This window comes from Chelonia mydas, chromosome 3 (genome assembly GCF_015237465.2).
Source record: "Chelonia mydas isolate rCheMyd1 chromosome 3, rCheMyd1.pri.v2, whole genome shotgun sequence".
NCBI lineage: Eukaryota > Metazoa > Chordata > Testudines > Cheloniidae > Chelonia > Chelonia mydas.
In genome coordinates this window covers 141,215,739-141,230,999 of record NC_057851.1, presented here as the reverse complement: position 1 = coordinate 141,230,999, position 15,261 = coordinate 141,215,739, and positions in this window count along the sequence as shown.

Genomic DNA, 15,261 nt, shown 5'->3' with positions numbered 1-15,261 from the left:
TTTACTTGTTGAAGTCTCTTGTTTTCTACCTGGATTATAAGTGCTTTGGGGGCACGGATTGGTGGTTTTGTTTGGGGTTTTTTTGGTCTGTATTTGTACCATGCCTAGCACTATGGGGTCCTGGTTCATGACCAGCACTCCTAGATGCTTCAGTAATACAAAGAAATAATAATGAAGTCCCATGGGGTTATTTTGCGGTAAGGTAGGAATGACACTGTCTCTCCCCAGCTCTCCCTCCCCTTTCAAAGGCACAGATCTAGAACCCCACATAGGGCTACTGCATGGTCACGGGAAGAGGGTGGGAATGGTGCAGCATAGGTGTCTCTCTACTCTGCAATACCCCACTGTCAGGGTTCCCTCCCCACTCTGAACCCTGGGGTACAGATGTGGGGACCTGCTTGAAAGACCCCCTAAGCTTAATTCTACCAGCTTAGGTTAAAAACTTCCCCAGCGCACAAATTCTTCCTTGTCCTTGGACGGTATCGCTGCCACCACCAAGTGAGTTAGACAAAGATTCAGGAAAAGGACCACTTGGAGTTCCTGTTTCCCCAAAATATCCCCCCAAACCCCTTCATCCCCTTTCCTGGGGAGTCTTGAGAATAATATACCAACCAAATAGGTAACCAAGGTGAGCACAGACCAGACCCTTGGGTTGTTAGGACACTAAAAACCAATCAGATTCTTAAAAAACAGAACTTTATTATGAAGAAAAAAGTAAAAGAAGCACCTCTGTAAAATCAGATGGAAGGTAATTTTACAGGGTAATAAGATTTAAAACACAGAGAATTCCCCTCTAGGCAAAACTTCAAAGTTACAAAAAAACAGGAATAAACCTCCCCCTTAGCATAGGGAAAATTCACAAGCTAAAACAAAAGATAAGCTAATGCATTTCCTTGCTTTTACTTACGATTTTTGTAATCTTGGATGCTTATTTCAAGTAGGGTTTTAGGAGTTTTTCCTGCCCTGGTCCCTCTCTGTCCCGGAGAGAACAACAACAACAAAAAACACAAACAAAAAACCTCCCCCCACAGATTTGAAAGGATCTTCTTCCCTTATTGGTCCTTTTGGTCAGGTGCCAACCAGGTTATTTGAGCTTCTTAACCCCTTACAGGTAAAGGAGGGATTTTATGCTACCCTCAGCTGTTTGTTTATGACACCCCCGACTCCCCGGCTAGATTCTTTGGGGGGCTGTCCCCCCGGCAATCAGAGGTGGAAGGGATATTCTGGTTCTTTGTCAGTACAGTCAGTGGGTGGGAGGCTGAATGAGCATGAAGCTGTCGCTTTTACATGGCCTCCTTTCTGCTCATGGCTGCACATTCATTAAAGCCTGCAGCTTTCAGTCTCTCAGGTGCCCCAGGCAAAAAGAAGATGTGAATGACCCTTGTTTTCTCTCCCATCAGTGATCTCATTGTGAACATTATTGGGTGTCTTTCTTCAGCATCTGCCTGGGTCTGGGTCAATTTGTGACACCCTGGTGGCTTTCTGGCACTTCGGATTTGCCCTAAACTCAGTGGGTGAATGGGAGGGAGACTCTGGAGCCTGCAGACAGCCAGGGTCTTGCGATCACCAGAGTTTTGTTAATTCCTTTGCACTTTTCTGTTTTAATGACTACTTCAAAGCAGAGCGCTCGACCCAGCTTTATGTAAATGGAGAGGTTTTACAGGCAGGGTAATGACTGGGCAGGGTTTATTGTGGAATATTATGCATTGCCAGTTTCCCCTCCAGGTTCTGTTGTGCGTGATGTTTGCTTGACAGAACAATATGTTGAATAAATGCTTGAAAGTAAACCTCATTTTCTTAGGGCGGCACATTAAACACAGCTCTCTGGAAAGCGTAAGGTATGAAATACTAAGGGTATGTCTACACTATGAAATTAGGTCAATTTTATAGAAGTTGATTTTTAGAAATCAATTTTATATAGTTGATTGTGTATGTTTGTCCCCACTAAGCGCATTAAGTCGGCGGAGTGCATCCTCACTACCGTGGCTAGCATTGACTCACAGAGCAGTGCACTGTGGGAAGCTATCCCACAGTTCCCGCAATCTCCACTGCCAACTGGAATTCTGGGTTAAGCTCCCAATGCCTGATGGGGCAAAAACATTGTCATGGGTGGTTTTGGGTACATGTCGTCAGTCTCCCCTCCCTCCCTTCCTCCCTTCCTCTGTGAAAGCAACTGCAGACAATCATTTTGCACCTTTTTTCCTGGGTTACTTGTGCAGATGCCATCGCATGGCAAGCATGGAGCCTGCTCAGCTCACCGCTGCTGTTGTGAGCATTTTAAACGCTTCACGCATTATACTACAGTATGTGAAGAACCGGGCTAAGAGACGCCAGCACGAGGACGATTGTGATGAGGACATGAACACAGACGTTCCTGAAAGCATGGGATGTGGCAATTGGGACATCATGGCAGAAGTGGGGCTGGTTGATACAGTGGAAAGCCAATTCTGGGCCTGGCAAACAAGCACAGACTGGTGGGGCCGCATAGTGTTGCAGGTATGGGATTATTCCCAGTGGCTGCGAAACTTTTGCATGTGTAAGACCACTTTCCTGGAACTCTGTGAGTTGCTTTCCCCCACCCTGAAGCACAGGAATGCCAAGATGAGAGCTGCCTTGACAGTTGAGAAGCGAGTGGCGATAACTCTGTGAAAGCTTGCAATGCCTGACTGTTACCGGTCAGCCAGGAATCAATTTGGAGTGGGCGAATCTACTGTGGGGACTGCTGTGATTCAAGTAGCCAATGCAATTACTGATGTTCTGCTATCAAGGGTAGTGACTCTGGGAAATGTGCAGGTCATAGTGGATGGCTTTGCTGCAATGGGTTTCCCTAACTGTGATGGGGCGATAGATGGAACGCATATCCCTATCTTGGCACTGAACCACCTTGCCAGCCAGTACATAAACTGCCAGGGGTACTTCTCAATAGTGCTGCAAGCACTGGTGGATCACAAGGGACATTTCACTGACATCAACTTAGGATGGCCGGGAAAGGTGCATGGCGCTTGTATCTTCAGGAACTCTGGGCTGTTTGAGCAGCTGCAAGAAGAGACTTACTTCCCAGACCATAAAATTACTGTTGGGGGTGTTGAAATGCCTATAGTTATCCTTGGAGACCCAGCCTACCCCTTGCTCCCATGGCTCATGAAGCCGTACACAGGCAGCCTGGACAGTAGTAAGGAGCAGTTCAACCATAGGCTGAGCAAGTGCAGAATGGTGGTAGAATGTGCCTTTGGACCTAGGGAGGTGGTAGAATCTCCTTCCTTAGAGGTTTTTAAGGTCAGGCTTGACAAAGCCCTGGCTGGGATGATTTAACTGGGACTTGGTCCTGCTTCGAGCAGGGGGTTGGACTAGATGACCTTCTGGGGTCCCTTCCAACCCTGATATTCTATGATTCTATGATTCTATGATTTAAAAGCTTGCTGGCGCTGTTTGCTGACTAGGTTAGACCTCAGCGCAACCACTATTCCCATTGTTATTACTGCTTGCTGTGTGCTCCATAATATCTGTGAGAGTAAGGGGGAGACGTTTATGGCGGGGTGGGAGGTTGAGCAGCCAGACACCAGGGCGATTAGAAGAGCACAGATAGGCGTGCCACGCATCAGAGAGGCTTTGAAAACCAGTTTCATGACTGGCCAGGCTATGGTGTGACAGTTGTATGTGTTTCTCCTTGATGCAAATCCGCCCTCTTTGTTGATTTTAATTCCATGTAAGCCAACCACCCTCCGCCCTTCGATCACAGCTGGCAAAGGAAATAAAGTCACTATTGTTTTGAAATCATGCATTCTTTCTTTCTTTATTAATTTTTTTAAAAAGGGAGATAACTGATAAGGTAGCCCGTGTGGGGTGAGGGAGAAGGGAAGGACAAGGCCACATTGCTTATTGTAGCCACACTACAAATCAAAACTGTTTGAATGACAGCCTTCTGTTGCTTGGGCCATCCTCTGGAGTGGAGTGGCCCAGAGCCTCTCCCCCTGTGTTCTTGGGCATCTGGGTGAGGACGACATGGAACTTGGTGAGGAGGGCAGGTGGTTGTACAGTGGATGCAGCAGTGGTCAGTGCTTTTGTTGGCTTTCCTGCAGCTCCACCAGACACCTGAGCATGTCTGTTTGCTCCCCCATTAGCCTCAGCATTGCATCCTGCCTCTTCTCATCATGCTCACCTAATGCTTTCCTGGACTCTGCCACTGAATGCCTCCATGCATTAAGCTGTGCCCTATCAGTGCAGGAGGACTGCATGAGCTTGGAAAACATGTCATCGCGAGTGCGTTTTTTTTGCCTACTAATCTGCGATAACCTCAGGGACGGAGATGATAGGGGGAGCATAGAAACATTTGCACCTGCAGGGGGATAAAAAGTAAAATGTAAGATGATACATTTCTGAGAACAAAAGGGAGACTCTTTCACAGTGAATCAAGCCATTCACAGCAGACAGCACATGTGCTTTAGGTACAAGGTTGCATTTTGCCTTTTATATTGAGTGCCTGTCGGTGTGGTGACACATCAGAAATGGCTGGGCAACATAATTCGGTTTCCAGGCAGCCATGGTAAGCCAAAGGGTATGCAGGTTTGGCTTCTAACGCCTTCATAACATGTGGGAATGGTTTCAAACTGCAGCACCCTCCTTTCCAGTAGCAAGCACTGCCAGTTGGGTTTCACATTTAAGAGGAGGGGCTGCAGTTTTCAGGTGGATATGCAGCACACACCTCCCCCCACCCACCGCATGGTTATTCTCTGGGATGATCCCTTCACCCCTCCCCCCCGCCGCGTGGCTATTCTCCGGGGTGATCCCTTTTAACCAGGCGCAAACAGCCCAGCATGAACGGGGTCCTTTTACTGTTCCCTTACAAAAGTTCCCCTTTTTCAACCAGGTGACCTTGAATGATATCACTCTCCTGAGGCTAACACAGAAAGATATAGACCAAATGTTGCTTGAATGCGACCAAAATCCAGGACCATTTGCTGCCATGCTTTGTGCTGCAATGATTCCAAACTACTTGCTACTGGCTTGGCGTGGTAAAGTGTCCTACCGTGGAGGACGAAATAAGGCAGCCGTCCCCAGAAACCTTCTGCAAAGGCTTTCAGAGTACCTCCAGGAGAGCTTCATGGAGATGTCCCTGGAGGATTCCCGCTCCATCCCCAGACACGTTAACAGACTTTTCCAGTAGCTGTACTGGCCACGAATGCATCCCAAGTCTTCAGGGCAAATCAAACATTAAACACTATTGCTTTTAAACCCTGTACTGTAGTTACAAATGTGCACTCACCAGAGGTGCCTTCTCTGCCTTCAGGGTCGCTGATCCTGCCTTGGGAGAGTATTGGCTCCAGGATGATGAAAACGTCTTGGCTGCTGGGGAGAATGGATTCACCGCTTGCCTGCTCATTCTCCTCCTCCTCCTCCTCCTCTTCTTCCTCATCCATAAAATCCTCCTCCATGTTGCATGAGCCTCCCCCCTTGCAGGTGTCCACGGACAATGGTGGGGTAGTGGTAGTGGTTTGCACTACCCCAAATGCAACCCAGCAAGGTCGATTTTAGTGCTACTCCTCTCGCTGGGGAGGAGTACAGAAGTCGATTTTAAGAGCCCTTTAGGTCGATGGAACGGGGTTGCTTGTGTAGACACATTCATTATAAAATCGACCTAACCCTGTATTGTAGACCAGGGCTAAGAGAGACTGTGTGCCCCCTCCCCTCCTGCTCACCATAACCAGCAGTAGCAGTCCCAAGCCAATAGCCTTAAATTATTAGTTTGGCAGGGGTGTATTCACAGGCAAGCGCCACCTCTGATTCCCAGCTGCTGAGCTTGGGGAAGGTAAAATAGTTCTTTTAGAACACAGAGGAAAGAAAGTGCTGCTGAGTCAGAGCTTTGCTCAGAAGCGATTTGTGGAATTAAAGCCCAGTGAATAAAGTCTCTCTTGTAAGATCCTTTCCAAGACTGGGAAAGATCCCTTTAAATGGCTGCATTCATCCATAACTAAGTAAAGAATGCACTATCCGAAACGTAAAGCGATAGGACAAACATGATCTCCCGGGCACCAGAGGAAAAGAGGGAAAGCAGTGAGACAGCGCGTGGAATCAAAAGGGTGGTGCTGTAAGAGCAGGTTAATTTTCAGATCCACATAGCAAAATAGGAGAAAACCTCCACAACATAAATAGATAAAGCAACCTACATCGCAAACCACTAGATGTTGACTAGGATTTGCAAATTCCTGACACAAGTACATTTTGAGTGTAGCAAGATTTTCTTTTTTAAAATTAGTAGTTACCACAGAAACATAGATGGTTCACTACAGTCTGCCCACTGCAAGCAATATTCATTTATTGTTGGTGGCCAAGTATAATGTGGGCTGGGGCAGCCAGAGTCATTTATTAACAGTGAAACTGCTCCGATAAGATTGTTTTCTTACTGTTAACATTTGTGACTGAGTTCCTCTGCGCTTCCTTTGTCTCCACCCTTGGGAGAGCAATAAATCAATTGTTTCACAATAAAATTGAAGATTTCTCAAGGGAACCGTGGTTTTTATGTACTCGCATTTTTATTAGATAATATGCAATTCTCGCTGAGATGAAAATGACAATTGCATGTAGTGTAAATTAGCTCCATGGTGCTGCTTGTTGTGTTGCAGCGATTCAAGACAAAATCAGACTGAGGGCTTGTCTACACTACCCGCAGGATCCAAGGGCAGCGATCGATCCAGCGGCGGTCGATTTATCGCATCTAGTCTAGACATGGTAAATCAACCACCGAGTGCTCTCCCGTCGACTCCGGTACTCTACCGGAGCGAGAGGCACAGGCCGAGTCGATGGGGGACCGTCAGCTGTCGACTCACCACAGTGAAGACACCACGGAGAGTAGATCTAAGTACGTCGACTTCAGCTATGTTATTCACGTAGCTGAAGTTGCATAACTTAAATCGATCCCCCCCAGCCCACAGTGTAGACCAGGCCTGAGCAAATCTTGCTGGACTTTGGAATTAGTTAGGACTTTTAATTCATAAGGAATTCTCCACCTTTCACCTAGAATCTTTGATTTTGGTCCTCTTTGCTTTCCTGATCCTGTGTTCAATGTCTTAGTGGAAAATTGGATTTGTCTCGCTCTCTTTTCCCAACAGAAGAGCTTTGCCAGAACAGTCCCAAAATGTCCTGTTTCAGGAGAGCTTTTATTAAATAATCTCTGGGCTAGTTATTTTGCCCCAAATATTCACGATTTGGCAGCCAGATGACATTCCTGCATGACGAGGGCAGAAAGAAACATTTTCTATTGCTAAAGCTTATGCTAAAGCTTTCCTAAAGGCTGTGGGGGGAAGCTGCACAGGGGGTTGCAATGACTTAACCTGTTTCCTTCCTGTGGAATGACCTGCCTTTTGGCATGGGTGAAAATGAATGGAAATGATGGGTTACCAAGAGAGGCCAACGTGAAAAGAAGTGAGAGAGAAAAACCAAATGGAGAAAATAGAAGGATGCGATTGCACGTGTTGTCCTGGAGAAACACAGGCAGGAGCGTGCATATGGAGGGACACATTCTACAGACCCGGGGGACAACAAGCTGCAAACTGTTTAAAGCTCCTGCGGTGGCGGATATTGATGGGCTTTTGGGAAATGCTGTTTTGTAGATTTACTGTCGCTTTTTGTAGCTGGATCTCCTACAATGCGTGGCAAGCAGCCGAGTTTACAGCCTGGCCCTGGCTTCGATATCAAGCACTGCAGAAGTGTGTGTGTGTGTGTGTGTGTGTGTGTGTGTGTGTGTGTGTGTCATGCATACATATACCTATAAAATCGATTTTTTTACTAACTCATTTACAGCTATCATCTGTACAGATCTGTGGGGTGGGTAAACGAATCAGCATACAAAGCAGACACAGGACCTGACACAACATGCTGCTCTGCAACTGTTAAATGTACAGACTGCATCAAACCTGAGAGACTGTAAGTTCATGGTTCCCAGTAAAGATCCTAATGAAATTAGCACAAATTATCAGAGCTACCACAGGCTGCTACAGAAAGGACATAACTACAGCCCTGATCCTGCTCTATTCCTTGCAAGACCATGAACGCAAAACCATTAAGAAATAGCAAGAACAGAATTGTGGATGCCGAGAGATTGGGTATGCGAGACCCAATCAAACCTAGTCTCTAAGGTGCCACAAGTACTCCTTTTCCTTTTGCGGATACAGGCTAACACAGCTGCTACTCTGAAACCTATCTCAGCTACTATCTCAGATTCTGGGATCTTCACCCTATTGATCATGTATACATTTCTGCCAATGTCGGAGGATTAACTTCAGTTTTATACAGATCCACGAGAATTCTGATTCATTATGAAATGTAACTATCCTCAATATCTATCTTGTAAGACCATGTTTAGAGCTACTCTACCCAGAAATCTGAATATGAAAATATTTTGAACATTAACATACCTATAAACAGGATAACATAAATAACTGTATTGTTCTGGACTTAAGTTGATGGTGTTATAGTAAAACTAAATTTATTTATTCATTTATTGTAAGGGTAGAGGCCCAGTCTGAGATGAGATCATCTTTGTGCTAGTCACTGCAAATAGTTTTTCCCAGTCAGTAAAGACCATGGATTTCAGATGTGTGAAATTAAATACATGCAAAGTTCCCCATGGCTGAATTTATAAAGATCAAAAGTGATCTTTATTGCTTCCTCACACACATGGATTTAGAAAATAGTTAACAATTAAACCTGCACAGATTAATCATTGAATTTTCAAGAGGAATGGGCTAAATTCCAACCTCCTTAGACTCCCTGAAAGCTACTGCAGCCAAGACAGGGTCAGGACCTTTTAAAATCAGTGGCGTTTGGACTGTACCAATACAGGGAGTTCACCATTTCCCTGTCCTTTCTTGGAGCTGGCTGGATTAATGTAATATTTTAATGCAAACTTTCCTGGAATGATAATGTTAGAGAGTGGTGCGGAAGTGTTAGAGATTTATATGGGAATCCACCAGCAGAGGGCTCACATGGCAGAAGTACGTGATTGCTTTCGGTCAGTTTCCCCAATAATTTTAAATGAACTACAAATAAACTGCTGTGACAAAGTTCCTGCTCTACCTTGGTGGGTCTTGCGCTTATTGGCGGATTTGCTCGCCTTGGAGCTTCATGGCAGCCCTCAGCTTGGCTGTTTTTCTGAACCCACAGTCCAGGTCAACTCCTCCTGTGTCTGACCAGGAGTTGGGAGGATTTGGGGGGAACCCGGGCCCGCCCTCTACTCTGGGTTCCAGCCCAGAGCCCTGTGGAATGCAGTTGTCTAGAGTGCCTCCTGGAACAGCTGCGCGACAGCTACAACTCCCTGGGCTATTTCCCCATGGCCTCCTCCCAACACCTTCTTTATCCTCCCCATAGGACCTTCCTCCTGGTGTCTGATAATGCTTGTACACCTCAGTCCTCCAACAGTCCGCATTCTCACTCTCAGCTCCTAGTGCCTCTTGCTCGCAGCTCCTCACGCACACCACAAACTGAAGTGAGCTCCTTTTTAAAACCCAGGTGCCCTGATTAGCCTGCCTTAATTGATTCTAGCAGCTTCTTGATTGGCTGCAGGTGTTCTAATCAGCCTGTCTTAATTGTCTCCAGAAGGTTCCTGATTGTTCTGGAACCTTCCCTGTTACCTTACTCAGGGAAAAGGGACCTACTTAGCCTGGGGCTAATATATCTGCCTTTTATTACTCTCCTATAGCCATCTGGCCTGACCCTGTCACACTGCCTAAATCACAAATTGTTCCATTAGATCTCATTATAAATCTTCCTTACAACGAGGTCATGTCCATTGCATTAGTTACACTAGTGCCAGGCTCAGAGTCCAGAGGTTACTGAGATTTATAAATTAGTAGTTTTAGAAGTTCACCAGTAAAGGCCTGAGAGAAATTTTGCACTTCTAGTAATGATGCATTATGATGTCCCCTTCTCAAAATTAGGATCTAATTCTGCTTTTACTCAGACAAAACACCCTTGAAGGTCAACTGAAATTTTGCCCCAGTAAGGATTGTAGAAATCTCCATCTATTTTTAAACTGAAACCAGCGGGGACTCTGCCTACAACCTGATGCTAAATTAAATATGACCCATATTTCCTACAGTTCAGCGGGATGGACACGTTCAGTGGGATTTCCCAAGGGTGCATCTAACCCTTTCCTTTGATGTAGTGGGGGGGTGTAGACACACAGGGGTTTGGAGGATTGGCCCCTTTGTAACACTCCTAGTCTGAAAAGCTAATCCAGACAGAACATCTTTGATGCTAAATCTGTTGTTTAATGTGAGATGCTGATCCTACAGCCCTTGGTGAGTCCACCCCTGGAAGAGGTATCAAAGTGCTCAGGGAGTTCTCTAAACCCCGCTCTCAATCCTTTCTCAGACCACACTCCCCTTTGTCTTCATTGGGCTATTTGCTTGTGGAAAGGATGTGTCCAGGTTTGTAACCTACAGACTCGGCCTAAGGTCCTTGTTGTTAATTATGTCGGAATTTTGGATTAAACGGACAACCAAGAGTTGACCTGATCTCAAACTTTCATGAGGTTGATAGTATTTTCTCAAGACTACTGAATTAATCGAATACGTGCCAGGGACTTATTCTTATCTGGTCTTCTCACTATATTCACCTCTCATTACCAACCCTATATTAGGTATAATGTAAAAAGCTCTGACACTGAAAAACAAGACCTAACTCTCTTAAAACCTGAGAACGGCCAAATCTGGAAAGAGACCAGCCAAACCATTCATGTTACTTCCTATCACAAAAAGTGTGAGATAGAAATACAGCAGAATCCCTATTTTATGAACTAATTGGGGACTGAGAAGTTCGTAACATTGAACTCCTCAAAATGACAGTCAGTGCAATGCATACGTTGCAGCATAGTACACTGCATCACTTTCTTCTTGACTTTCAAACCACTGCATAATAATTTCCAGTGCACTGAAGGCACTGATTCCCTCCCGCCCCGTCAGCAGTGGTGTTGTGGAGCCAGAATGCCCTTCCGGTAATATTTCAAGGTTGCCACAGTAGCAGCCTACGTGTGCCACATGGAGGACGCCATTTTGCAGAGCATGCTGCTCTGCCCTGCCAGCGTGACCTTGCATGCACAGTGAGCTGGAGGTCACACCAGCAGCAGGGGGCCCACAGCGTTCCAATACCTTGAGATTTAGGATTACTCCACTGCCCGCTGGTTCAAATCTCTGGTTGTTCATAAGATTGGTGTTCATAAAATTGAGGCTGTACTGGAAACATTCATTAGCAAGAAATAGAAACATGTATACGCACTTCTGATGTTTTCCCATAGTTTGTCTCAATAATTTCCACTTGTATCAAAACCACTTAAGCACCAAGCTGACAGTTTAATGCCAACATAGCAAGCTGACTCCTGCTGGACCAGCTCTTTTTGCTCTAAACATCAGAGTCTGGCATGTGGTACAGACTGCTGCCAGGAAATCTGACAGTGAAACATACATTTAAAAGACTGAACAAGGTGGAAAATATTTTATGATGTGGTAAAAACAGTGTATTCCATATGTGGGACAGGCAACATGTCTTTTCATTACATTTGTTAGGGATGCTCTGGAACAACTAACTCAGGGCTTCATCACTTATTATTTATGTGGTCATCCTCTGACTCATGGGGAAAAAAGCATGTTCCTAAGTTTACACGTGGAGACACAGATATGAATGAGACGCTCACAGTGCAAGTAATATGCACGTGTATGTGAATGTGCAAAGATGATTGAAAGCTCACCTTTGTGCCTTCTTGATCCAGGAGCTCCAGTCCCATGCATAAGTTATAGTAGCCCAAGAGGCCAGGGGCCCAAAACCACAGCTGGGAAAAGGAGCAGCTTGGGGGCATATCAACTGGAGTCGCTGTCTTACAGCCACACCCCACAATGCCAGAAGAAGGATGGGGATGTCAGAGCCTCTATGTCTGCTCTGTGACACTGGGGGATTCCCCTTCCATTGGTATGAAACTCCCCGCTATTGCAGCCAGAACACACCAGAAATATGCCACAGAGCAGCTCCACTGCACAGGTGATATGGCTCCCAGGGTATTATTTCTATACAAACTGTGTGTGCGGTATCTCATAACACTGCATATTTGAGACATGCACATTATGATGATGAATTATTATTATTTATTTGTATTTTAGTAGTGCCTAAGTGCCAAATTCTCTTCTGGCAGCAGAGCCTCAGGCAGTGGTGGAAAATCCAGCTAAAAAGACATCAGGGTGTGGGTGTCAAGCACAACTGACTGCAACTTCGTCTCTGCTTTGAGGCCCAGAACCAGTCAATGAAGCCCAGGAAGTGTGTGGGGCTGACTAAAGAGAGAGAGAGAGAGAGAGGGAGAGGCCTGAGAAATACGTATATTCAATGCGTCACCCTGACAGCTGGTGGAGCTCCAGCCATAAATTAAATCTCCTCTCTCATGGCATAACCCACTAAGAGGTCCGTGATAGAAATTTCACCTACCCTCCTCTAGAGGTGAATCCTCCCAGGGCATAGTTGCCGCCCATCAATATAGGATGGGTGTGATATACCAGTAGCCCACTTACTACAATTATTTGAATAAGAGCAGCTATATGAATAACAGAAAGTACCCACCTTGTAAAACAAAACAGGCATCAAAATGCTGAAGGGGACATCAACATACAGAGAACCATCTCCATGCTATCTGGGATTGTAATAAATTGAAAGGCTTTTTGGTCTGACACAGGGAAATTGATGCAGGAGTCGCCTGAGAGAAATGTCTCCCAAATTCCTGTTGCTATTGGTCAAATGTCCTGATTTGCTGAAATTAAACAAACCAGATATCTGTTTAGTATTCTTGTGACTGAAGCCAGTAAATGTAGTTCATTGTTATGGTTGCAAAAACAAATGCCAACTGTGTGTATGTGACTGACAGAATTAAGAGAAACAGGGTGCTACTTAGTGTCTGGATTAGATTAGCAAGTGAACTATTTGATGAGAGAAGGGTCAAACAGAAGGAACCACTTCAAAAGGACTCAGTGATATAATTTTTACAAAACCAATTTGCATACCAATTGTAACTCATAACCTCTCACCCTCAACTCTCATAGAATCATAGAATATCAGGGTTGGAAGGACCTCAGGAGGTCATCTAGTCCAACCCCCTGCACAAAGCAGGACCAATCCCCAATTAAATCATCCCAGCCAGGGCTTTGTCAAGCCTGACCTTAAAAACTCTGCTGCATTCTGTTACCTTGTGTATTTGTCTCCTTCTTTTTCAATATTTGTGGCCAAAGATTATACTGTCAACTATTTTGTTTATCCTTAACCAAAAGACAGTAACAAAAAAGGACACACCTGCAGTTGTGTAGTCTGTGCTCTTCAGGATCCCCAGCTGCCATGGAAAATATATTTATATATAGCAGTGGTTAATGTAATGCTTTATTTTCATAAGTTAGGGGAAGTAGGTGTGAAGGTATCTAGTTAAAATATGACTATATAGATCATTGTTGCAACCACTGTTCTATATTTGCAGCAAATCTTGTACAAAGGTTATCAAGTGAGGTGTCTATGAAAAGGTTATGATTTGCTCATTATGATTATGCTATTTGTATGCATGTATCATTTTTGTATTTGAAGTTAGGAATATTGGCTCTATACCTGGATTTCAAATGTTTGCTCCTGGGGTAATGCCCACAAAGTACTTAGCCAGCACATCTTGGAGGGACTATTCAAATTGAGTGGCCCATCAAAAGGACACTTAACTCACAATGGACCATGGGAGACGCCCATCTACAGGAAGTGGACTGTCCTATAAACATGGTGACTTGCCCATGTGACTCCAAACACTATCTGGTCACCTGTGATTCTCCACTACCTGTGCTGAGGTTTTGTTCGAAACAATGGGTTTCCCTCCACATGCTGGAGGATATAAGTGGTCCTGGAAACCCCTCCATTTTGCCTTTATCCTGCTCCAGCCTCTTTCCTGCCCAAGCCTCTGGACTATGAATTTATACTCATGGGCGCATTCTAACCAAGGAATTGAGGTCCTTCCAAAGATCTGGAAGCAACCGGAGACTTATTAAGCCAGCAGTTTATTCCATCACGGCTAGAAACCTGAACCAAGAACTTTGCAATTACTGTATGTATTTGATTCTTTTAACCAATTTTAACTTTTTTTCTTTCTTTCTTTCTTTTTACAAATAAACCTTTATATTTTAGATACTAAAGGGTTGGCATCAGTGTGATTTTTGGGTAAGATCTAAGTTATATATTGACCTGGATGTGTGGCTGGCTCTTTGGGATCAGGAGAAACTTCCATTTGATGAGACTGGTTGTAAAGAACCACTCATCTCTGAATCCAGTGTTTTTGGTGGTGATATAAGAACTGGAATGCCCAAGGAAACTGCTTTTATGACTTCTTGTAAGCTAGTGTGGTGAAACAGGAGTTTGCTTTTGTGGCTGGTTTGGTATATCTTATGAAAGCATAACCACCAGTTTTGGGTTGTGTTTGTCCTATTTCTCAGCAGTTCGTCCTGAATTTGGCATTCTCAGTTGTAACCCACTGAGGCCTGGTTACATTAGGCAAAACACACATATGGTTTTTCTCTGCCCCAGCACTCGAAAGTCATATAAACAGTCCTAGTTTAGAAAGTATATTATACTCCTCATCATGACATTCTCAATCTGTATGTGATTAATTGCACTATTTTAATTTTGAAAAGACAAACCAACAGGTGGCAAAATATTGCCTTACATTTTTAAATACAAAGTTTCTCTGAAAACCAGATCCACACTATCTACTACAGGCCTCTGTAATTAGACACAATTAAATGTCTATTTTTCTTTGAAGGCTACGTGGGTAGAGAACGGCAATGAATAAACTGATGATTGACATACCTCCCTTTTGCCCATTGTGTCTTTATAGATCAATTCATGGTCTTCACACTGCACTAGATCTGGAGAGGGTCTGAATGCGAGCTGGGGAATGCTACTAGCAAATTCATAGCAAATACATGATGTTAAACCCCAACAAGATAGAATGTGGTATCACTTTTTTGACCATTAGGATCTTAGACCCGTGATTAAAGTAGATGTAAATGGGACCTCACCCATTTTGGTGGCTTTTGTTGCAGGTTTTGATGTTGGATGGCAATGTGATTTGGCCTCTTTTTGTAGTGATGGGAAGCATAAAGTGAAGTAACAGCTACAGTAAGCACCCAGAGGGAGCAGTACGGAAACTCCAACTTTGGTTATTTCCTGCCTGGGTTTCCATACAGAAAGCCAGGTCAGAAGTAG